The sequence below is a fragment of the Theropithecus gelada genome, chromosome 11, assembly GCF_003255815.1.
Source record: "Theropithecus gelada isolate Dixy chromosome 11, Tgel_1.0, whole genome shotgun sequence".
Classification (NCBI taxonomy): Eukaryota; Metazoa; Chordata; class Mammalia; order Primates; family Cercopithecidae; genus Theropithecus; species Theropithecus gelada.
Window position 1 is genome coordinate 28724801 of NC_037679.1, and position 26020 is coordinate 28750820.

Genomic DNA, 26020 nt, shown 5'->3' on the forward strand with positions numbered 1-26020 from the left:
ACACTGGGTCAGGCTTATGTATGACTCGTCCCACTCCGTTGTCTATTTGGAGAGCGCTGTGGTCTTCTTGGTGCTCACCTTAAGGTTAATAATTTTCAGGTTTCTTTTACTTGCCAATTATGACTCTGCCTTCCTTACATTTCTCTATAATTATCCCTCCAATTCTTGAAAATACTATTATTTTGTTAAAATGACAACATGCTCACTAAAAATTCAAACAAATTAGAAAGTATAAAAGGAAGGACAAAAACATCCCAAATTCGACCAATCAACAATAACTGTTAACATTTGGTGACTGTCTTTCTTTGCCTAGACACATTCTCTGCCTACATATACATGCATACTAATTCCATAAATAAGACCATACTACATGTGCTGTGCAATAACCTGCCCTTTCCCTCAACAATGTGAAATCTGTATGCAGCCTATCACATGTGTTTTATTTATGTGCTTAACACTCCTTTTTTGAAATCCATTTGGATTACTTCCAATTTTCCACTCTTTTTATGCCATGATGAGCATCCTTGTGCATATTTCTTGTCATACTCTGCAAATATCTGTTTGAAGTTAGGAATTATATTATTTTTGGATCATAGGCTCCTTCAGTAATCTAATGACAGCTGTAGATCACCTCCCTTCCAAAACACACGTCTTCATATAACTCATTTTGTCTTTGATGTTTGTTTTTGTGGTTCATAAACATGCCCCCTAAGATTCATGCTTGGACTTGCTAAAGATACATGAGCCCTAAATTAAGAACTGCTACTTTAGGGTTAACTCCAAGACATGTAAATTTTAAATAACTTTTAAAGTAATTTATGTTAATTTATCACTTGTGTGAACACTCATGTATCCCTCTGCCTCTTTTAATTGGTGGGTTCACCCTCCAGTCTGTGCCCAACTCTGGAGATTTGGTGATATAATAAGTAATCAGATTATATAAATTTCCATTGACTAACACGGGGGCTGAAGGGATTTTTGAACACAAAGCAATGCATTCAACCTTACTTTACAGCCCTTAAGAAAGTTTCATAAGTCAAAAAGTTTCAGGAGGCCAAAAGTTTCATAAGGTCACAAAAATGAAAAAAATGTATTTGAGTCTTTGCTTCCTTCATTCAACAAAAAGATACCGAGTAACAGCTTTGTGTCACTCCTGATGCTAGGAGCTAGGGATACACAGATGAAGACTAGGTTCTGCTTTCAAGGAATTCCAGGTCTAGGTGGGGGAACAGACATATAGACAAACCATTGTCAGGCAGGCAGAGATTATAGTTGGCTACAATGAGCAGCATTAAGACAAAAGTATGAAACTGCATTGTGTACTCAGGTCATCCTCTGTGAGGTTTATTAGCAAATATGCTCCCTTCACATGGCTGGTTCTTCATCCCCCCCCATCTGAATCTTCTCTCCTTCTTTCCATGCAATATTTATTTCACTTCTCAGGGAGACTTCATCTAATTTGAAGTTCAATAATTTCTAGGATGGCTGCAGTGAATCTAGGAAGCTAAAGAATGTAAAAAGTATGCAGGATACATGTGGCAAGGCTATTGGATAACAACATTCACTTTGCAGATTTGCAAATATAGATGCCCTAGTAATTGAGTTACTCCAGTAGATGAAAAATAGGAGAAACTTCAGGTCAAACTTATACATGTAGATAAGTAGATTGCTTGCTATCCAGTGGAGTGTATAATTATTATAACCACAAAGCAATAGGTTATCTAAGAAGCTTATTTTTGTGGTTGTTATTATTATTATTTGCCATATTGTGCTTTATACCTTTCAGCTCAGACTTACTCAATAGTTGAGTGCCCTTAGAAATCAGCCATTTTATTTGTTTCCATCACAGCCCAGGGATCTCTTCAGTAGCTTGATTTTCTTTTTAAATTTCTCTATTTAGAGTTTTTCGGTTCTAGCATTTCTTTTTTTAAAAAAATTAGTTATTGATACATAATAGATGTGCATAGTTTCAGGGTATAGGTGATAATTTAATACATTCATATAATTTGAGTCAAAGATCAAATTAGTGTAGTTGAGATATTCATCACCTTAAATATTTGTGTTTTCTTTATGCTGGAAAGAATTTCCTCTTGAAATAGGTGAATCTAACCTATCTGCTGTGAGTTTGATGCCATTTGGTCCTCTGCCAATATTCATTCCTCTCATTTTTTCCCATGTCTTTATTTTTCTTCTTCCCTTGCTGACCGCCATCTTCTCTTTTTCTAAGCTTCTCATTCAAATTGTCATTCATTGGTAAATTCTGGTCTTCACATATACAACAGTCTTCAGCTACTGCTCACTTGTCTCTGTGAGACAGGCCCTGGGGTTCCGAAGACACAGCACGAAACCATCCCTCAGTTAAGGTATTTTCCTGTATCTGGGGATGAGAGGAAGAAGGTGAGTGTAACTATTTCTCCCAAATTCTTATTTCTTAAGGACAGTACTCATACAACTATTTTAGTTATGTTGATTTCCTGTAGAATTTTGATTCATGGTTATTCTCAATAAATATTGATTTTTTTAAAGAAAATGTTTGGGGTGTGTGCACTTTACATTCAAAATGAAAGTATGTGTTGATGCATAAAATATGTTTTAAATACATGTATTAATTATTTACAAATATGAGTCAGAGACATCTGAAATCAAGCATTCAAGTCTATCAAGAATAGAATCCATGGTATTTAAACAGTACAAAGGAGGATGGCTGTAACATCTGTCAGCATCCCTGCTACACTTCTGGGTTAGACAGTTTTTTTCTAAGGATTCTTCATGATACAAATAAAAACATTTAAAAATCTCTACAATATTTCTTGCACATCCAGTGCTGACAAAAAAGTTTTATGTTAGCATGTCATGTTACTTAATTTGTTTTTGATGCAAAATGTAACTTATTTCCCTTAACTTTTTATATTTCATTGATGTATTGTGTTTTTCAAATCTAGTTCACACTTACAGTCAGAGATTCTCTTTTAGTTTTGAATAGTGTCTTATGCTATGTTTTTAGAATTAGTGTAACTTCTGTTTTCTCATTAGTCAAAGGGGGATCACAGTAGGGTTGTCACAGGATCATAGGGTTGTCATGAGGTTAAATGAATCAATACATATAATGGTATAATGACAGCAACAACAACTAACCTTACTTGCATATTTCCACAGGCTAGGCACCATGTCATGTGTTTTACGTGTATTAACTCATGTACTCTTCCCTACAACTCTATATGGTAAGTACTATTATTACTATACTTTTTCTCTGTACTGTTTAGGAAACTGAGGGCACAGAGCATTTGAGTAATGTTCCTAGGTTACAACAGGTAGCAAAATGGCAAAGCTAGGATTAAAAATTCAGGCAGATGGATTTCAGAGCCTACACTCATCCACTGTGCTCTACTCCCTCTCGGGTAAGATAATACTTAAAAGAGCCGCCTGTGGATAAGTAGGAATCTTTATACAAATTGAAAAGTAAAAGCTGGAGCATATGAAATGAATGCTTTTTATCTTGCTACTGCTCAGTACAGTCTGGCTAAGGCACCTCTAGTACTTAATGGCTGCTATTTTAATAAATTTTTCAGGTCCCTTTCTTCCTCCTTTTCCTGAATGTTCTTAAACATCTGACTTCAGGTGGAATATCAGTGGAATAAACGTGAGGTTTTTTTAATCAGAAAGGGTTCTACTCTTTACCAGCTGTGTGACCTTGTATAAGTCACACGCCTGTCTGAACCCTTATTTTCTTACCTGTTAAGATGGCAATAATATCTGCTTCAGCTTCTACAAGAGGAGGCATGAAATAGCTAAACATTAAAACACAGAGGAAGGCAATCAGGAAACTTAGACTATGAATACAGAATATGACCCCCGCTGACTGGGACTAAGAACATTGCCTTGGATGCCTCCAAGACTCAGGGTTTCACCAATTCTCAATGAGGATGGAAATTAATGTCATGTGGAAAACTGTATTTTTCTCATTCCTTAATCCATGTAACAATTCTTATTAGATCTTGTAATTTTTTTTTTTTTTTTTTGAGATGGAGTCTAGCTCTGTCACCCAGGCTAGAGTGCAGTGGCATGATCCTGGCTCACTGCAACCTCTGCTTCCGGGTTCGAGTGATTCTTCTGCCTCAGCCTCCCGAGGAGCTGTGATTACAGGCGCACACCACCATGCCTGGCTAATTTTTGTATTTTCAGTAGAGATAGGGTTTCATCATGTTGGCCAGGCTGGTCCTGACCTCAGGTGATCCAACTGCCTCCGCCTCCCAAAAGTACTGGGATTACAGGTGTGAGCCACTGTGCCCGGCCAGATCTTGTAATTTTTATCAAGTCAAAACATGAAGAACTCTTTAAGGTAATTTTATAGATATTTAGAATTTGTACTTTTAGTAACAACTCTGGTGTACAAATAATATGAACAAAAATATAGAAAATGCAATTAGGTTAGTCAGTATACAGGAAAATGCTAGGCCTCTGTAGAAATCAAAGAAATGCAAAACAAAAACCATATGTTTCATATATGAAAATATTCAGTGCTGGTGAGAGTCATATTTATTTTTGATGTGTATGTAAACTGAAGAAAAACCTGTTGGAAGGCAATTTTAAATATGTAACAAGAACCTTAAATATGTTCACTTACTTTAAGATAATTTCAGTTTCTGAAATCTACCTTCAAGAAATAACATGAACTACCAAATGAGCTTTTAGTATGAAGTCTTCATTGTGGCATTATTTATAATAAGAAGTTGGAAACAACCCAAATGCCCTACAAAGTGGGATAAGTTAAGTAAAATCTATTATGTTTCCCACATAATAGATTACTGTACAGGTATTTTAAATTAGGCTTATAAATAATTCATAATGGCATGGCAAAATGTGTGTAATATAATTTAAGTGAAAAGCAGGATAGTAAATATAGTATGATCACAACTAAGTCAAAATAGTTGTACAAATACAAACATTTGAAAAAATACATCAGAATGTTGCTAATGGTTATTGGTGACGTGATGATTAAGGGTGATTTATTTTGTTTTCCACTTTTCTATATTTTTCTAATTTTTTATAATGAGCATGTATTATTTTACAATATTAAAAAACAAAGCAAATGATATGAATAAATATTTTGTTGGTAGGGTGGGCAGTAGTATGTGTTCTAGCATGATATCTTAACAAGGCATACCATTCCACAGGCTCTCTGTGAGAATTAAATATTCGACTATGTGTAGCAGCAGCCAATATATATTGCATGTATTAAGAAACTGTTACAGAAAATTTAAACTTTACAGCCTTACATAAAAGATAGTAAAGTGTTTTGTGAAACTTTTTTTCTTATGTTTCCAAAGAATTTATAGTTAAGAATTTCCTTAATTAGCTAGCTTTCCTATATATCTGAAATTTCATTTACATAACATGCAACTTTTCAGGACTTCTTTTGTAATCAGTTATCATTAGTATTATTATTTTTAAAGTTTTCACCCCTTGTTCGGTGGTGAAATGTAGAGTACTGGTTTACACCTGTTGTCCTGGTGTAATTATTCAATAGCGCCTCCTTTTTCTCTCCTTTTTCTCTCGCAAAATAGTTACATGGTCACCCTAGCAATATCAGACATGGGGGGAAGGGGAGGAGCAAATCGTATGATCTGGATGCTGAATCTGGAGTGGGGATGAAGGGGGGCAGGGTGGGGACAGCTGGCTCCTGACAGCCAGCATGCAGACAGAAAGAACTGCAGCTGTACCAGAAGTGCCCTAGTTGCCTATAAACACTGGCCCACGGCTGTATTACATAGTCTAAGCAGTCATATGTCTATTACTTGAAAGTGATTCTGACAGCATTGGCTCTACCTGAAGGTGGAAAAGAACTCCGTCACCCAGGCTGGAGTGCAGTGCCCGCCACCATGCCCGGCAAATTTTTATTTTTTTTTGTATTTTTAGTACAGACGGGATTTCACTGTGTTAACCAGGATGGTCTTGATCTCCTGACCTCGTGACCCGCCCATCTCGGCCTCCCAAAGTGCTAGGATTACAGGCGTGAGCCACCTCGCCCGGCTAAGTCTATCTAATTTATTTAAGATACCAAAGACACACCTGCCCCAAGTGTTCTTTTCCACCAGCCCACTCTGGAGCTCCGCATTTTTACCCACAGTGTTATTATAATTAAATGTGATCAAAATAATTAAAATTCTATCTGGAGAGAAATAGCCCCAAAAGTATAGAGGCAATAATACTATTAAGAAGTCAGAAGGATCCTCATATTGACTCTGCTCTTCCTAGCTGGATGACCCTGGGCAAAGGATGTAACTTCTCAGACATCAATCTTTTCAGTAGCAAAAAGAGGAAAATAAAACCTGTTCTGACTATATCATGGGAGTTGGAGTATGAATAAAATGGTTACTATATGTGAAAAAGCTCTGTAAATACAAAAGCACCCTGCAAATATCAGAGACTATTAGTATTATGAAGTTATTAAAATAAAAAACACATTAGCTGAGCTAACAACCTTGAAACACAATGAGCAACACACACACCACCACATGATGCTTGTGACTGCATTAATGATGGCCCATTGCACTTTGCCCTGGCTCTGGCAGTTAGCTTATGCCCCTGACTGGGATCTGCTAGCTTTTCAAATGGAGGTCTGTGACATTGATAAGGTATGCTTCTCTCCCAGGAGGCTCCAGACACACAGCCCAGAGTAAGTCTTTGGGAGGAGTGGAAGTGGGAAAGTTGCTAAACATGATGCAAAAGACTTTTAGCCCCAGGGAAGGAAATGACAGAATTCTTGCTTTGACAAGTTTTTTTCAGAGCTGGCTTTGCTAGGAAACTAAGGGCTAAAATGAATTTTTGATACCCTTGGTTACTGTTCTCCCAGTCCACTCCCCTCCAGTTCCAGAAAATAAACTCCATGTGGGTGAGGACTTTTGTCCCCTTTCTTCACTGCTAAATTCCCAGCACTTAGAACATTTCCTGGAACAAAGTATCAGGATAATTCTTATTGCATAAGTAAACATCATTTGCCTGTGTCACCTGTGTTCTCCATTCATGCCTGTAATTTAAAGTTGGACAAGTTTTGTTATTGCAGTTCTGGAGCTACTTAAAAGGATGCTTAGCCCAAGTTTTGGATACAAGGCCTTGATCTAGGTCACAGAATGATAGCTCTCACTTGTAACTGCTATTTCCACCACCAACCTTAATTCTTTGGTCATATTCTGTTGAGAAGTCTTAAGAGCACCATTTCACAAGGGGCCTGGCAAAGACATAGCAGATGCTTAGCAGGCATGTCCACTCAGCAGGCGGGACACCTCTGGAAAAGCTGCAAGAAACCACACTTCAGAGTAGCTCACTGCAGGAAGAAAGGGGAGGGGTTTTTTTCTCCTTGGTACCCTCTTGCCTCTCATATCCCATGGGCCAAATTTCACTCCCTAAAAAGATGATTTCCTGTATGTCTAGCCCTTGGCAGACACTCAGGAAGCCAATCCTGGCCCCCCACCCCACTCGCTCCATAGGGTGGCATTTCATCTAAACCTAGAAAAAGAGTGACAACCCAATGCTGATAGGGCTCAGCATGTCAGGACTAAGGGCCATGCAGGCTCAGGGTTCCAATTCGAACTCCGGCCAGCCCTGGGAGCCCACTAAAGGCAGTGGTTGTGGTAGGGGTGCAACAGGGGTGTGGAGATTACTTTCAGAAAAAGAGAGGCAGTAGAGAAAATCTGAGGAGGTGCACAAAGATTGCATCCAATACACTTGTTTTGCAAAATTGAATCGTATTTTCCTGTCCTATTTGTTTATTTGTGAAAAGCTCCATTTTTTTATGTTAGTATTTTGAGATCAAACTTATCCTTTTTAACAAATGCCTAAGACTCAAGAGAATGGATATGCTGTAATTTATTTTGCCATTTCCCTATTGATGGACATTCAGGTTGTCCCCCAAGTTCTACATTATTGTACGAGTCTTTGGGGAGGACAGCTTTAACATACAAGAATCATTTGAAAAGAAAGATCTTATTTAAAATCAGTCACCATGCCTGTCTGGAGCTTTACCGATCTGATGCTTGTGATTGCATTAATGATGGCCCCGAATTAATGAGGCTCCAAACCCTGAGAGGAGATTGATTTTTATTTTTGCATATTACCAAAGCTTTTCCATTTGAGTTACTTTGTTAGCGAATAAGTGTCTTGAACGGATAGAAAAATAGAATTCTATGGATCAAACTTTGCCCGGCCTGGTTTTGTGAGCCCTGTCGTGGAGGCAGATGAAATTAATCAGGCAATGGCTAAAAGGTGAGACCCTGGGAGACAGGTCACACTGCATTCCCTGACAAGGGGTTTCAAGTGTTCATTGATAAGAAAATCACCACCACATGGGAAATTTTACATGTCTTCCACATCAAAAGCACCTCAGTTTTCAGGCTTGTTTTGGAGGAAAACCTTTTATCTTTTGTTTTTAATCTTGTTAATGCTTTGACATCTTGACAGTTTTGAACTTAATGATCCCTTATGGGAAGGAACAGGAATTCCATCTGCTTTTTCTATTTTCTATTTTCTAGGCAGCTCTTCCTTGTCTGTCTCCAAGTCACTGCTAAGCCTCTGAAGATCACGCTGGTACCCTTTCCCCAATTACCCTAAAATATTTAACTATAGTATTTCTGAAATCTGCAAATTTTCCTGACTTTAATGAACCCTGTTACTTTATTTTAAAAGTCAACTAACCCCTTGAGAGAGTAATTGTCTTACAGAATACAAAATATTCTTTCTTCTAGTACCCTTTTGATTTATTTATCAGAGAAGCCTAATAACATAGATTTTGCTATAAAACAAAAGGCAAATTCTGCATGAAACTGTTTAAAAATTGATCAGACCAAATAGACAGGACAAAATTCTATGTAATCTAGCCCTGAAAGGTGCTTGACTAGTAATGTTGAGTGAACCAAAGAGTGCTTCCAGACTCTTAAAAAAATCTAATCTGACCACTAAATTTAGAACCAGAACAATATGTTTCTATTTTACATGATCTAATTTAATGTTTTTAACATAAACATGTTACACCGTTGATTATTTATCACAGTCAATAATTTCAGGTAAACAAATAGCAATATATATCTTTTAGTTATGATATCCTAATAATGGAATATATTTTGTGACTTTTAGTGGTAGAACAAATTTATAAATTATAAACAGTACATCCCAGATTCAGTGACTGTCTAAAATTGAGAAAGACCTAGAACTTCCCTATTCTTGGAATCTGCACTTGGGGTAATTTCTCTTTAAAATGATGCTCCTTTCTTTATTAATCAAAGTTGTATAAAACCACCTATCACGGTTCTGGTCGGCATTGAGTTCCTATTACATCAACTCAAAGCCAGAAAACATAACATTTCAGTTGCTTGTGCTGTTTTATCAAGGACGGGTGTACAATTGCTACGTGATACCTTTTTGAAATGTTGAAAATAGTTCAATGAGCTCCATAACTACTTTAAGAGCCCTCAAGGACCCAGAGATCCCCAGGTTGGGAGCTACTTCCTTAGATAAGGGTTGACATGGATTCTCAGATGGCACTAGTGTTATGATACTTGTACCTTGCTTAATAGTAGTGGCTGTTCGATACCTCATCTTCTCAAAGTGACCTAAAAAAGGTAATTTAATAACTATTATTCGGTTTCTGAGTCAATGGCAGAAAACAAGAGAGAGTGATAAGAGGGAGGTTAGGTATTTATTTCCAAGGTTCCTGCCTTGCTGTGTCACCACCACAGGCTGGCTGTACCTCCTGGCTGAAGGTGACAGCTCCTGTCAACCAGCCCTCTGCATATACTTCTTTGTTTCCTAGCTCAAGTAACTGCTCCCTTCCTTAATTTTTTTTTTTTTTTTTTTGAGACAGAATCTCACTCTGTCACCCAGGCTGGAGTGCAATGGTGCAATCTCGCCTCACTGCAACCTCCACCTCCTGGGTTCAAGTGATTCTACCACCTCAGCCTCCCGAGTAGCAAGGATTACAGGCACCTGTCACCACACCTGGCTAATTTTTGTATTTTTAATAGAGATGAGGTTTCACCATGTTGGCCAGGCTGGTCTCGAACTCCTGACCTCAACTGATCCACCCACCTTGGCCTCCCAAAGTGATGGGATTACAGGCGTGAGCCACCACACCCAGCCCTTAAATAATTTTTTAACCTAGCATTTTAAGATGTACATTTGGTTGTTTCTATCAGGGACAATGCTGCAAGAAGTAACTTTGTATATATGTCACTTTTCCTCTTTAACCTTAATTAGGGCTCAAAGGATTGTTGTGGTGTGTATTAGTCAGGGTTCTCTAGACGGACAAAACTAATGGAATATAGATAGATAGATAGATAGATAGATAGATAGATAGATAGATAGATAGATAGATAGATAGATAGATAGATCGATAGATATAGATAGATAGATAAAGGGGAGTTTATTAATTATTAACTCACACAATCACAAGGTCCCACAAGAGGCCATCTGTAGGCTGAGGAGCAGGGAGAGCCAGTCCAAGTTCCCAAACTGAAGAACCTGGACTCTGATGTTTGAGAGCAGGAAGCATCCAGCATGGGAGAAAGATGTAGGCTGGGAGGCTAGGCCAGTCTCTCTTTTCACATTTTTCTGCCTGCGTATATTCTGGCCTTGCTGGCAGCTGATTAGATGGTACCCACCCAGATTAAGGGTGAGTCTGTTTTTCCCAGTCCACTGACTCAAATGTTGATTTCCTTTGGCAAAACCCTCACAGACACACCCAGGGTCAATACTTTGTGTCCTTCAATCCAGTCAAGTTGACACTCAGTATTAACCATCACGGGGTGTCAAAGGGAGTAAATTGGAAAGACAGAAAGTGAGATGTCAGGGAATAGAATGATGAAACTAAGATAATTATGTTATTGATAATGACACAATCTAGAGCATGACCATAGGGTGAATGACTGAGGTATGGTGGAGAACAAGGTCATTTGAGTGAAGAAATTTAAAAAACTGACAAACTATGGTGTTGGAAGGATCACCTACCTTAGTTGTTGAAATCACTAAGAATTAAGACTAAACAGAGAGATTATCAGATTGGAGCTAATAGCACTGAGAAATGAAAGAGACTGACCCAGGTGTCAATAGATGACAGCAAAAATGAACATTTTTGGGTGAGTTAATCTGATAACATGTGATTTAACTTGGGAGAATTTTAGGGAGACAAGTGAGAAAAGTCTGAAAGTGGCAATGAGGAGTAAAGAGGTGGCCTTCCCCAAATGTAGGCCCAGATGCACAAGGACAGTGGAAGAAAAAAAGCAGCCACTATGTAAGATGGCTTCAGGTGAAGCGTATCCTCAGGAGAGAGCTGGTTTTCTAGAGCAAGAGGGTGAATGAAATGTTCAGAGAAGAGGCTAAGGATATAGGGGATTTGGCTGCAGATGGATGAATTCCAGAGGGCACAAAGGAAAGACATCATTTGTTAATGACACAACATTCACAAGCAGTCCTTTTACTGGCCTTCTGCCAATTATCTTTTGTTACCTAAAGTTCATCTTTAGTAGTTTTTTTAAGAAGGGCTAATAGAAACAATGCTAGCTGAGTTTTGCATATTTTAAACTCTGTAGTTTTTATACTTGAAATACAGTTTTGCTAGACATAAAGACTTTGTGTCCACTTTCTCTACTTGAGTATCTTGTATACATTGCTCTAATGTCTTTTTGGAACAGATGTTGTTGTGTGGAGATTTAAAGACAGGATGGCACTTCCCTTCATAAGTGATTTGATTATCTGCAACCTCTACAAAGGATTTGATTGATTATCTGTAACCTCTCCAAAGGATTATTTCCTTTTCATTGTAGTCGGTAATTATGTCAGGTAAAATGTCCCTGGCATATACTACATCCTTTCAATAAAGAGGTGTACTTTTTTTTTTTTTGATTGAGGAAAGTTTTCTTCAGTCGTATCTTTCATATCTTTAAGTATTTGTTTGTTCCATTATTTTGGATCTTTTCCTTGGGGGCGCTAGTTGTAAGTTGTTTTTTTTTTTTTTAAATCTCCTTTGCCTGCTTTCTGTATATATTATTTTGTGTCTAATCCTTTCTATTTTTTCATTTCATTTTGCTTGTTTTTTTAAATTTCTTTTCTCTATAATTCTTATTATCTTCCTTTATGTTTCTTTTCTTTTCACTTCCCTTCTAATTTTGTCTTTATTTCTGTGATGGTTTTGTTTTTTCTACTACTTCTTTTCTAAATTCTTCTGTTGCATTTTAGCACCTTCTATGTCTCTAAATCTTCCTCAAATTCCTATATTTATGTTTTATAATTTTCTTTTTATTGAGGTTATGGTCTCATTCTTTTCTCTAATTTGGGGAAACTTATTTCTAAAAATTTCATCTGCCAGAGCTACCATTTCACTTGTAAAGCATTCTTCATCTGTTAGATTTTGCTCCTTTTTCTAAAATTTTGTTATTGTTTCTTTGTATTGGTGATGTGCTACTTCCTTTCCCTTTCCTATTTATTATCACTGAGTGAACTGGGTCTTCCTGGACCAACTATTTGCAAGAGTTCTGGTATGTATGACAGCAAGGTTAGGTAGAAGCTGTTTTTGACTTAGTGCAGACTCACTTCTCTGCTGCCACATGAACAGACTGCTTCCTGTGAATATGGCTTATCTGTGTGATTCTTTGTGTAGTCTCACTTGCACTGTCTTTTTGAATCAAACTGGGTATAGGGGACTTTCGTTGCCAGCATGGTTTGCCCAGTTCCCACATCCACTTTTGTAAACAAGGATAATGTTTTCGTAACTCAGGATGTGTCTCTTACCTTCAGGGGTTATACTTCTGCTTGCAGTGTCTAGCCGAGCCTTCTTGCAGCTGAGATTGGTCTCTGCATTTTTCCTATTTTTTCCTATATAATTTCTGCTCAACCTCAGCTGATTTTGTCAACTCTTATACATGTTTTAGAACCTGGGCAGTATATTTGTGTCATACTCTGCAAAAGAAAAAAAAAAATGGGCTTGCAGATTTTGGAAGGTGGGGTTTGTGTTTTTATCCTTTTATCTCCGGAATGATTTTCAAAGATAGAAAAGAGAAAATACTAATATACCCACTCATGTTCACGCCAGAAATCTTCTCCAACTCTTTAGAATAGTAATGTTCACATTTTAGGAATAATAAGAAATCTATAAGCATGTGGCCTGAATTCTCTCCTAATCAACTCTGTTAATAAAAATGTACATATAGCCTACCAAAGCTAGGTATGACTCATATCTCTTGGCTAGATGTTACTTAAAGCCTAATAACTGGGCTGGGAGTGGTGGCTCGTGTCTGTAATCCTAGCACTTTGGGAGGCTGAGGTGGGCAGATCACCTTAGGTCAGGAGTTTGAGACCAGCCTGGTCCAATATGGTGAAACCCGGTCTCTACTAAAAATACAAAAAATTAGCTGGGCATGGTGGCTGGTGTCTGTAATCCCAGCTACTCAGGAGGCTGAGGCATGAGAATTGCTTGAACTTAGGAGGCAGAGGTTGCAGTGAGCTGAGATTGTACTACTGCACTCCAGCCTGGGTGACAGAGTGAGACTCCATCTCGGAAAAAAAAGAAAAAAAAAGCCTCATAATTGCAATATGCTGGAAATTTCAGGACCCCAAGAGACAGACCAATTAAGAGTATGTATTGTTCATTTACTTCTTATAAAATATCAGCCTAAGCAATATTCAGATATTTCTAACACTGTTTCCAACTCTTTGCCTCAGGGTCAGTTTCTACAATTACCTGAATCATCTGGGCCCTAAGCTGGCACTGCTAGCATTGAATTGGGGACAGATGCCCATTTCTTGTGGCCAAAAGTTCCTGCTTGTCTGGCAAGAATAATTTCACACAGGGATGATGTCAGAGTATTTTTGGTCCTGAAAGATACTTACCTGAAACAGAAACTTGTTAATTAATTTTGATTATGTCAATGATAATCCAGTTGTATACGTGACTAAACAATTCTTGAACCGTCTAGACTGTATACAAGCAGTATATAGCTGAATTTCTACTCCAAATTTTTGTTTCTGATGGTATGATTGCCATCAGTCTGGATTTCAGTAGTTTCATGGAAGAATAAAATTTAAGATAATTTTGTGATTCATATACCACTACTCAAATTCTAATTAAATTTTGTCTTTTTTGATAGCAAGTTTCCCTTTCAGGTCTGTGAAATTAAATTCCTCTTGCAATCAAGCTGCACAGATAGGGGAGACACTTGGTAATTCAAACACATCTTGGGGTTTGCACACCAAAAGCAGCTGCAGAAACTTGAAGTATGATTCATGTTCATCAGAATATGTCTTCTAAAATTTGGACTTTATTTCTACCAAAATAGTACCAAAATAGCAACTCCTCAAAATCTGTAATTCCATTAAGCTCAAGGCAGTTGACCTGAGCTCAACTCGTATGCCTGGTTTATGCCTGAGATGTTTACTTTCTGAAACAAAAGCCCTTCCTTTCCCCTGTGGTTGCAAGTTCAGTATATTAAGATGTTTCATTAGAACAACAGGAAAGCACAATCTCTTGGGCCCCTGAATGTTGAATAAGTTGGGCCAGTGAGAGCTCTTTAATTCCCCAAGGTTCTGGACCTCAAAACATCTCTTTAACAAGTACCCATAACCTACACTTCTGACTGCATTAAAATAAACCCAGACTACATACGCTGTTTTGTCTTTGCCCAAACCGATGATGATTAGGAGTACAGGCATGAAGAATGTTGGCAACCATGATAATTTCTATTCTTAGACCAGGAAAAGCTTTCTTTCAAAGATCAAATCAAAAACACACCCGATGAACGATGCAAGGAGCATCAGACCACTTTAATGCTTGAATTAGTATTAAAGCATTTCTCCCCTCTTTCACTGTAGGTACCGCACATACAATAAACATCCACGTTTAGACCAAACTTCTCAAATTCCTTTTTGAGATAGTCTTTGCAAAGTTTCTGTGTTCTACCTAACCAGGATCAGTTAGATCACGTACTGGATACTGCTGCTTTGGAGCATTCCATTCCATATATTTTGCACATGGGACGTACATCTTAAATTTAAAATAAAATATATTTTTACATTGTTATTTAACTAAGTGTATGTCATAATGGTTTTCAAACTTTTTTTTTTCCAAGCTGGAAGTTCAAAATGCAGATGAAACAAAAGAGAAGCCAGCTGTAGTTAAAAGGAGTTGAGAGAAAAAGCAAACATATAGACAGAAAGCAGATCAGCGGTTGCCTAGAACTGGGGTTAAGAGTAAAATTATTGCAAATGGACATGAAGGATCTTTTGGGGATAATGGAAATGTTCTTAAACTGGAATGTAGTGTGGTTGCACATACATTTACTAACAATTATTGATTCATATACTTATAATGAGTGAATTTTATGGTATGTAAATTATACCTTAATAAAGTTAATAAAGAAACTAAATATAAAATGCAGGATGGCAAGAAGTTGTTGGAGGTATAGATGAAACAGATTGGTACTTCACTGATAATTGTTAAAAGTGAAAATGAGTGTGTACAATCTTATTTCACTCTTTTTCTTCATTTGTACTCACTTACATTTTCAAAAAAAGAGCAGAATTAAAAAAATAAAAAATAATAAAGGGGGCTGAGAATAAAGGAGCATTTCCCTTGTCCATTAGAGACAAAATTTTTAGGTCTATCTGAAGCACCTTTAGATACTTAATCAATGTTTGTGACCAGTCTATGGTACATGAAAAGAAAATGTATTATTTTCACTCACATATTTATATACATTTATAAATACATAAATGTACATATACAATCTACTTTGCTAATTATGTTATTTAGGTCTTCTATATCCTTACTTAATTTTTGACCACTTGATCTGTTCTGGATGAGATAAATTAACTAGTCATGTTTTCTGTGGATTTCTCTTTGAATTTGATGTAGTTTTACTTTATAAATTTTAATTCTATGTTATTTGGTACATTGATATTCATAAGTGTGAAATCTTACTTTAGCATCTCATGTTTTATAAAGTATCTATCTTTGTCTCATTTAATACTTTTTCCTTGAATTTAACTTTGAGATAAAATCTTGATCTTGGTTTTAATTTACTGGGTATGCCTTCACCTATCTTTTTATCTTCCACCTTTCTAAATCATTTTGTTTTCACTGTGTCTTATGTATATAGCACAAGGTTGAGATTTGCCCTGATATCCCAGTTGAGAAAATTAATTGAAAATTTTCAGTGCTTATTGAAAAGAATGTCATGTCATGTTTGATTTTACTTTACCTATCTTTTGTTTTTTTGTTAGGCTTTGTTTGTAGTGCTCATTTATTTTTCACTATATGGCCTGTATATATATTCTTTGTGTATGCATGTTTTTTGAACTTGAAAGGTTTGCATTTTTGTTCCAGTGGTCATCTTAGTAACTTTGAAACTATTTTTTATACATTATTGAAAGCGTTGAGCAGTATGTTTCCTGTTCCCCGCCTCTTCACCCCCTAATTGTATTATTTTTGTAGTGTTTACCTTATTTCTTTTCTCTTTCAGCTTTTGTTGGTTATTTCATTGTGATATTGTCAAGACTTACAGCAGTTACTCTCTGTTCTATGACCATAATTCTCAACATTATTTTAGATTTGCTTCTATAGATAAATGGATTTAATGATTGCTACCAGTCTCCTCCCACTGCTCATAGTTCTAAATTCATTCTCTAGGAATATCCTATAAAAAAGGGCAATATGAAAACCATACTGCTTGCATGTTCAAAAGTGTTCATTATATTTTTATTTGAATAAGTTACTCTGGTATGAAATCCTTGGGTATGAAATCTTTAGAATTACATTTTAATTTTTCCCCCTTATAGATGTCTTGATCATTTTGCTCTGGATGCCCAAAAGATTCTTTCATTCTCTTGGAAATCCAGTAGCTATGCTAGACTAGGTCTTAGTTTGATTATTCTTGTCATTTTTTTATTTGGGATATGGTATGCTCTTTCAATCTATAGATTTAGGTCTTTTATTTCTGAAAGTGTCTCAAAATGTTTATCTGCTTTTTTTTTTCCTGTTCCAACTTCTAGATTCTTTGGTTAGATTATGTACATATTGGATTTCTTTTGTTTCTTTCCATTTACATAATTTTCTCTCTAATCGTTTTTTTCATTTTCATTTCATTTAACTTGCTTTTCTCAATCTGGTATTTTGTGATTCTTAAAACATTCTTTATTTTGCTTTTTTTTTCCCCTTAACAAGTGTTTATTCCAAGTTTGTGTTAATTTTGTCTTCATTTTTTAAATAGTTATTTTTTCCTCTCACTTTTTCAATTCATATTTAAGTTCCTTTTGTGGTTCTGCTGCTTTTAAAAAAAATTTCCAGTGAAGGGACTTAAGAAAGTTGAGTTAGTCATACTTATTAGTTCATGCCACATTATCATAATTGATTCATGGAAGGCTAGTTTTATTTATTTATGGTTTCCTTTTTATTCCTATTCTTATCCTCCCCTGGATAAGCAGTCATACAAATGCATTAAATATGTATCTTTTTGTTTACATATATTTTTGTAAAATGTGTATGGGTTTTATATACATACTTTTAAAATTAAAAAAAAATTTAGAGAGAACCTTACTATGTTGCCCAAGCTAGCCTCGAACTCCTGGGCTCAAGAGATCCCCTGCCTTAGCCTCCCAAGTAGCTGGGACTACAGGCCTGCACCACCGTGCCTGGATGATTGATTACTTTTTGATTGACTGTTCATGTTTGGAGAAGAGGTTTTCCGAGAAATGCTAATTGCAGAAGGTTTGTGCTGAGAGGCCTGGACCACGTTTCAGCCTAGTAGGAATTCTGCTTAGGACACAGAAGTTGTGTAGATGAGTTCCTTTGGCTTCTACTTTTAACTAAGAGAAACTCGCAATCACAGGGCTGCTCACGTCGCAGTCTGTATATATTTTTTCCATTTTGCCTCACCAACACAATGCTTCTGCATATGTGGTATGTCTGAATGATTCTTCTTCCAATGGTGCTTATCACCTTCTCTTTTATAATCAACCAGGTTGAAGGAAGACACTGCTGCCTGTCCACATACTTGATTCCTTTATTTCAAATGAAAGATTGTTGGTTTTGTCTCTAGGGTAAGTCACTTACTTTTGTGAAGTGTGCTTTGTTGATGTTGATGACGTCTTCTGCAGCCTGCAGGCATTTACATCTTTTATCAAAGTATTTCTGCCTTTCACTGTATTTCACATATATTGTAGTTCAGGGTTTCAGGTATCTACTGTTTTCAATGAAAATGAATTTTGTATTATAGTCATTATCCTTGTTACTGAGTAATTTCTGAGAGGTGGAAGAATAGAGGATGCTATCTTTACTCTCTGGATACATTTTTTAAATCACTGTTTTATGTATATATTATGTTAACTCAGCTAGATTGTAGTTTGGAGAATTTTCTGCTTTACTGTGTACCATGCATTCTTTACTGTTGATTCCTAAAGTGTCATAAAAATTGCTTCTAATGTTTGTTGAGAAATTTCAGACAGGCCTAATTCTTAAAGCTTCTGATTCATAAAGCCTGAGTTAAACAAGCATCTCAGGTGATTCTGATGCTAGTGGTTCACCAACTGCATATTTTACGTAGTAGTCACTCAATAAATAACTGAATGACTTACAAGGGCATGGGTATTTATGTGAGAACGCTTGGTATAGGAAACGGAGTAGATATTGTTTTTATAAATAAGACTGGCTGAGGGTACACAGTAAATATATACAATTTTATCTGTCGCTTTAAAAAATAAAAAAAAAAAACACTGGCTGAGATAAAATATGCAGCAATAGAAGGGGTACTGAGGCAGGGATATTTTCCTTGGAGAATAGAGAAACTTTTCTTTCTGCCTCAGAAATGTTCTGTCATCTGTTTAATTGGATATTACTTAGCCCACTAATGACACACAATAAATAACTGATGAATGACAGCATCAAAATTGGGCAAACACTGAGAGACAAGACTCCCCCAAAGTAACCCAAGAAATACAAGTTATCTATGTGTTTATGTGAATAACCAGGCAAATACTACCTTATGGTTAATTTAAACAAAAGATGAATTGTTCATTAATTTGTGGATGTGTTAGATACATCAAAGTGTAACTTCTTCCCTGTTTCTACTCGTACTTTTTAAATTTTAATTTTAATTTAATTTAATTTTATTTTATTTTATTTTTGGGGCAGACTGCTAGTTCTTTTTCCCGGGCAGATGACTGCTGACATAGAGACCACGTTTTCTGTCTTCCCTTGTAGCCATGTTTGGCTATGTGATAAAGTTCTCATGAAGTAATGAGTCCTACTTTATTTTTCTTCATAACACACACATATTATTACTCGACATTATGTTATATACTTACATCTGTACTGTCTCTTCCATTAGAATGTAAAAGCTATTAAAGCAGGGACATTATTTTATTCTCTGTCATTTTCCAAGTAGCTGAAAAGTATCTGGCATGTAAAGGACACTCAATAAGTAAAGGAATTCATGCATAATTATTGCAAAAATATAGAGATTAGGTATTACAGGATATGTGGATCCCAGTATTTCTATAATGAGGATGTAGTAAGCCTAATGAAGAAGAGTTTATCTTGATTTGGCTTACCAGTTGAACTTGAATGACCACCCTCTGTGTGCATACTTAGCATTCATATTTGCAAAGGGAGGGGGACTGACTGGGTTGATTTCCCTTGACAGAATGGAGGATCCCTACTGGGGAGAGCTTCATGCCACTTCAAAAGTTTGACCTTTCTCATCTTCAATCTAGCCACACAGGGTTGCTTTTGGCTCAGGTATCTATCTAGGTCCAGTTATTAGTGGTTAATACAGCATGGTTGGTTTCACTTAATGTACAATGGCATGAGTCACAGCAACACTGTGCAGAAGACCATCTATCCTCACAAGAATGTGGTGAACATTGCTGCCACTCCCATGCTTTCAAAATAAATAGTCTTTTCAAAATAGTTGCTTCATGGGAAGTTGTCTGTATTTGTGTCATATGTATTTCGAATGTACTCAACAACATTTTTTAGATGTCCTGTTTTGAAGTTCAGGATGATACAATGGAAATATATAGATTAGTATTCCAAAGACCTGGGTTCAAGACTCAGCTTTGGGACATTTTAGCTCTGTGACCTTGGATAAAATCACTTCCTCTTCCGGGGTCTCAGCTTTCTCATTTGTGAAAATAGATGGTGATGGGAGATGACTTAAAGGTCTCTTCTAACTCCAATCATCTATGAGTCTGATTATTTTCAGAGTTTTCACGGCATTACTGTGAACATTCCCAATCATAATGAACACCTTTTGTTTCTTTCTCTTTTTTCTTTTTTTTTTGAGACGCAGTCTCATTCTGTTGCCCAGGCTGGAGTGCAATGGCCCAATCTTGGTTCACTGCAACCTCCACCTCCTGGGTTCAAGCAATTCTCCTGCCTCAGCCTCCCTAGTAGCTGGGATTACATGTACCCACCACCGTGCCCAGCTAATTTTTATAATTTTAGTAGAGACAGGGTTTCACCATGTTGGCCAGGCTGGTCTTGAACGCCAGACCTCAGGTGATCTGCCCAACTCAGCCTCCCAAAGCGCTGGGATTACAGATGTGAGCCACCACGCCCGGCCCCAAACACCCTCTCTTTGAATGTAGATTGGATTTTTTGGAACAGATAAAATTGATCAGAGCTAAACTGATTAATATTATATATGGCAAAGGTAGATGATACTGTCTTTAAAACTTGAAATTCTCATTGATTACTTTCTCACCATTATTTCTGTATATTCAGTTGCTAGTGGCAGAAAACCCAACATAATCTGGCATAAGCAAAGAGAAAATTACTGGTTCAGGTAACTAAAAAGTCCAGGGTCTCTGGTTTCAGTCACAGGTTGATCCAGGAAGTAAAATGATGTCATTAGGACTCACACTTGGTTTTCTTTTCTCTCAGATCTGCCTTCTCCATGTTAGTTCCATTTTTAGGCATATTCTCCAATGGGGGCAAGATTGTTGCCAGCAGCTTACATTTGATCTCAGCAATCCATATAGAGAGATTCGTTTTTCCCAATGTTAACCCAAAAGTCCCAGAACTGACTTTTGAGTCATTTGCTTATCACTGAATCCATCACAGAGACTAGGAGTATTCTCTGAATGGTCAAGCCTGCATCACATATTCCCCCCTGGAGTTGGGGGAATTCAGTTCCACTGGAATCATGTGAACTGAATATGGTGGAAAGATGCTTCTCCAAGTAACATCAACGTGCTGATCTCAAAAAGGTATAATGGATGCTGAGTAAGTAAGCTCTGTGTGTGTGTGTGCGCGTGCATGAGAGAGGTGTGGGACATCTAATCACTTGCTGCATCAGACAACATCCTTTGAAATGTTTCCTCTTCTCTGTTTTCATGAAGTATAGGCACTATCTCATTGTAGCTTCCTATCTAATTTCCTTGCCTGTAGTCATTCTTTCCTCAAATATATTCTAGGCATTGCCAACACAAGTCTTCCTAAAGCATTGTTTTGATCATTTTACTCTCCAGCTCAAAAATCTTTCAGAAACCTTCTTCTATCAAATTCTATATTCTTCAGTCTGGCATTTATGATCTTTCCACAATCTGGCTCCTGCATATCTTTCCAGGCTTATCTATCCACCTGCACTTGTTCCATGAGCCAATTAAGCTGCATTGCTTACCATCTCTGAATACACTGCATGTTTTCCTAGCACTGCCTTTGTTCTATTTGTATGTTCCACCCCATCTCCATTTCTCTCATCCTAAGCCTCATCTCAGGTGATGAAGTAGAGACTGCTAGTTCTCTTTAATATACGTTCTCCCCTTCTTCATTAGTGTTAGAACCATTGATTTTTAGCTGGGCCATGGCTACCCAATAGAGACTACACTTGACCGAGAGAGTACAGTGTAGTGTTTACAACTTCTGCAAGTGGCCTAGAATAGAGGCGTGTTCCTTTCTGCCCCTACCTCCTTTATGCTCACCGGAAAAAGGATGTAAGGAGGTTGAGCAGCCATGACGGATCATAAGGTAGAAGCTGCTTTTCAGGATGGTAAAGCCACATGATGGAAGGAGCCCATGGATTTGCTGATTAGAGAGTCACCTGCACTGACGTGAGAGTAATACATTTTATTTTCTTTAAGCTACTGTTACTTTGAGGTTTTTAGCTGTTACAGAAACCAATCCCTGTATGAAAATATATTGTTTAGGATAATTTTCTGGTGGCAGTAGTAGGAATCATTCAAAGCTATATAAAACAAAAAGGGAGAATTATTTTAAGGACAGAAGGATTTCTCACAGAACCTATGGGAAGGGATGAAGGAAGCCTCAGTAATAGATTGGTAGCTGGTATTAAAAAGTAAGGGGAGGCCAGGAAGCCCTCTCATTGTGTCTCATCTCTCCTTCTCTTCCTTCTTACTGAAAATTACTTACATGGTTAGCACAGAGAAGCAACAAATAAATATTTGTTTGATGGATGGCAATTTGTGTGTGAGATAAACTGGATCTAAAGTCAATTCTCAAAACGTTTTGTTATATATATGTGGCTTGTTAAAGTGATTCTTTTGAAGGGGGGCATCATATTTTTCAGAGTCTAAGCTCTCTGTTAAACCCTTTCTCTCAGCTTTCCAATTTTTCCCAGTCATTTATTCCAACATCAGAAAGGGGGCCTGAAATACAGGGTTGTCCATAATTAATATAATGACAGACACTTTTGAGATTGCTCTGCTTTTGTACAGGAGTTGCAAAAGCCAGTTTTTATAAGAACACAAGCACTGGCACTCAGTAGCTATTTTGGCAGGCAAGGAAATGATAGATTAATTACTTTTGCTACATTTTCCCCATAACTGTCTTTTTTTTCCCATTTCATTTTTGCATTGTTATTATTTACCAGTCTGGGTTCTCACTTATACCTAGTTTGTGCCCTTCAGGGTTTCTTATAATTCTTGCCAGCTCTTTGATATGTTTGATAAGATGTTTTATATGTTTTATTCAGCACTTTTGAGTTGCTTTTGGTTTGAGAATCAGCCAGAGTCTCTAGTCTGCCATACTACTGGACACAAAACTTCAATATGCTTTCACTTCATTCATTTATAAGATACTCACCTGCATTCCAAACACCAGGGCCCTAACTCTGGTGGCCTAAGCTCCCCATCCACAAAAATGAAGAATAACTACCTTTCCACCTGCATCAAATTTTTTTTTGTACAAGACTCACATAATCATTAATATGAAGTCAGTTTGCAACTGGAAAATACCATGAAAATACACATTTTCTTAACTCTGAAAACAAAACGGAGGCAAACAAGTAATAAAAGTTATAACTAAGGGTAACAACCTTAGAATGGTTTGTTCGACTTAAAATTTCTGTATCTTTGCACTCATCTCCTTTTTTTCTGGCCCAAAGTATAAATGAGAAAGTCTTAAGATAAAAAAAAATGTTATTTTATGTTATAATTGACATTAATTTTATAATTCACACTTTTAAAAAATAAAGAGAAAAACATAAAGAGAAAAAGGCAATCTTGAGCACACTATAAAATCTTTCACTTTTTTTCTTTTTGAGATGGAGTCTCACTAAGATGGAGTCTCACTCGTCGCCCAGGCTGGAGTGCAATGGTGCGATTGGCTCGAGGCAACCTCTACCTCCCGAGTTCAAGTGATTCAAGGTTCAAGTGATTCTTCTGTCTCAGCCTCCCAAGTAGCTGGGATTATAGGCTCCGGCCACCACTCCCGGTAATTTTTTATATTTTTGGTAGAGATGGGGTTTCACCCTGTTGGCCAGGCTAGTCTTGAACTCCTGACCTCAGGTGATCTGCCCACCTCAGCCTCCCAAAGTGCTGTGATTACAGGCGTGAGCCACTGCACGTGGCCTTTTGTTTTGTTCTTTTGAGACAGGGTCTCACTCACCCAGGCTGGAGTGCAGTGGCGCCATCTCAGCTCACTGCAACCCCCGCCTCCTGGGTTCAAGTGATTCTCCCACCTCAGTCTTCCAAGTAGCTGGGACTACAGGCGTGCGCCACCATGCACAGCTAACTTTCGTATTTTGTTTTTTGGTAGAGATGGGGATTCACCACATTGGCCAGGCTGGTCTTGAATTCCTTACCGCAAGTGATCTGCCCACCTTGGCCTCCCAAAGTGCTAGGATTACAGGCATGAGCCACCGTGCCTGTCCAGATCTTTCACATTTTTAAATTTTGTGAAATAGCTGTCCTTTTCATATGTGGGTAAGCTATCAAACTTAAGATGCTCACAGTTTTTACATACTTTGTAGGCTGAGATTCTGAGTGTCTAACATTCTGTAATGTATCTTGGTCTCTGTGCTGCAAGAACACTGAAGTATTATTACAGGTAACAATCTATGTCACTCTTCTCAAACAGTGCTAACAGGTTACGTACTCAAGAGGAACATCTTTCAGTATATTTCAAAAAGCCTCATGGATGGTAGGTGATTTGTAAATGGACCAACACAGGACTCAGGCATATGGTTACTGTTTACTATTTCCTGTAGATCACGATGTCTTAGGTCTTACGTAGAATATATCATAGGACTTATCCTCTAAACATTCACACACCAAGACTGCACTCTGCATGCATACCATTCACTCATTCTGCATTTACTGAGTCAGTCCCACTGCATGTCAGACCTTGTGCCTGTTCTCAAGAAGCTCACAGTCTAGGAAAATGGAGAAATACAGCTACAATTATAACTCTATGTGATAAGTATTACAAAGAGATACGGTGTTATGGAAGCACTGGTAGGGGCACTTAGCCCATACCGGAGTGGCTGGGATAGGGCTGAGTGGCCAACAGGGAAGGGTTCACAGGGGAATTGATGTCTAGGATAAATAATGAATAACAAATAACTAGCAAGGCAAGGAAAAGGTAGGAGATCAAGACATAAAAAGAAACAGCATATGGAAATACAGGGTTGTGAGTACAGCAAGACTGGGGAGCCCAAGTGGTTTGCTGTATATTTAATTTATTCATTTCACGTAGCTATTACTGACATACTTGTCTCCCTATATATGTTTGAGTCCGTGAATGGTGGGGACTTTGTAATGGTTTCTCTGTCCCTATGTCTAACAGGAAGCACACAGATGGAGTGCAATAAAATGTTTGATGAATGAATGACTAGCTACGTGATATAAGGGAGAATAGTTAGGAGTCCATTAATAAGAAAGGTCATTTCTAGTGGCAATGAATATCAGATAAGATAGATTTAAGAATTATTTAGAAATTAGGATGAATAAGACTTGGTGATACATTGGTGATGGGGTATAAAATAAGAAAAATTGACTTTCTAGGTTTCTGGATTACAGATGCATGATAATAGTTATAATGGTATAACAACAATAGCTAATATTCATCAGGCACCCTGTGTCATGAAGTATGCAAAGTGTTTACATGAATTAAGTCATTTAAACTCTCAATGACTTAGCGAGGCAGGTTCTTGTATACTCATTCACTGATGAGAAAATTGGGGCTAGAGATTCATTTGCCTAAGGTCACGCAGCTAGCAGGTGGCAGGCTCAAACCCAGTAATTCTGACTCCAACAGCCATACACATAGTCTACTTTTCTTTACTGCCTCTAATAGATGAGATTAATACCCAGAATGATGGTTCTATTCAATATGTGTATCACATAAATTGCACGTTTCTCTTTTGCTAAACATAGAGACACATACTATGACTGCCTCTTTATTTTTTCCGATTTTGGGGATCTTGGCTCTTTCTGTATTTTTCCTACCTGGAAGACTTAAAGTGGGGTGGAAGTTTGATAAAACAGTTGGCACAAAAGATGAGAGAAGACAGGTACAGGCGTGACATTCTCGAACGCTCTGGCAGTTGCTGGAATGATGGGATCTGGGTTCTACAGGATTCCTCCCCTCCCATCCCCCGCCACACACACACGTCGTAAGATGTATATGGCCGCGGAGTCTCAGGTTGGTTCTAGGAGTCCTCAACTCACGGCGAAGGTGCCTCTTCTCCCTCCTGGAGAGCCCAACATGCCTGAAGTCAACCTGAGGCGGCCTCTCGGGCCC

The 26020-nt window shown here is 37.5% G+C and overlaps 1 long non-coding RNA gene across 1 annotated transcript; it reads right to left on the minus strand.

Moving 5' to 3' along the window:
- Positions 1–423: 423 nt before the first annotated feature.
- On the minus strand, positions 424–26014 carry LOC112635073. The gene is made up of 4 exons (XR_003121860.1): positions 25726–26014; positions 18092–18221; positions 12778–12945; positions 424–2377 (listed from the first exon to the last, which is right to left on the minus strand). It is a non-coding gene; the product is annotated as an uncharacterized LOC112635073 (long non-coding RNA).
- Between the last annotated feature and the right edge of the window lie 6 nt (positions 26015–26020).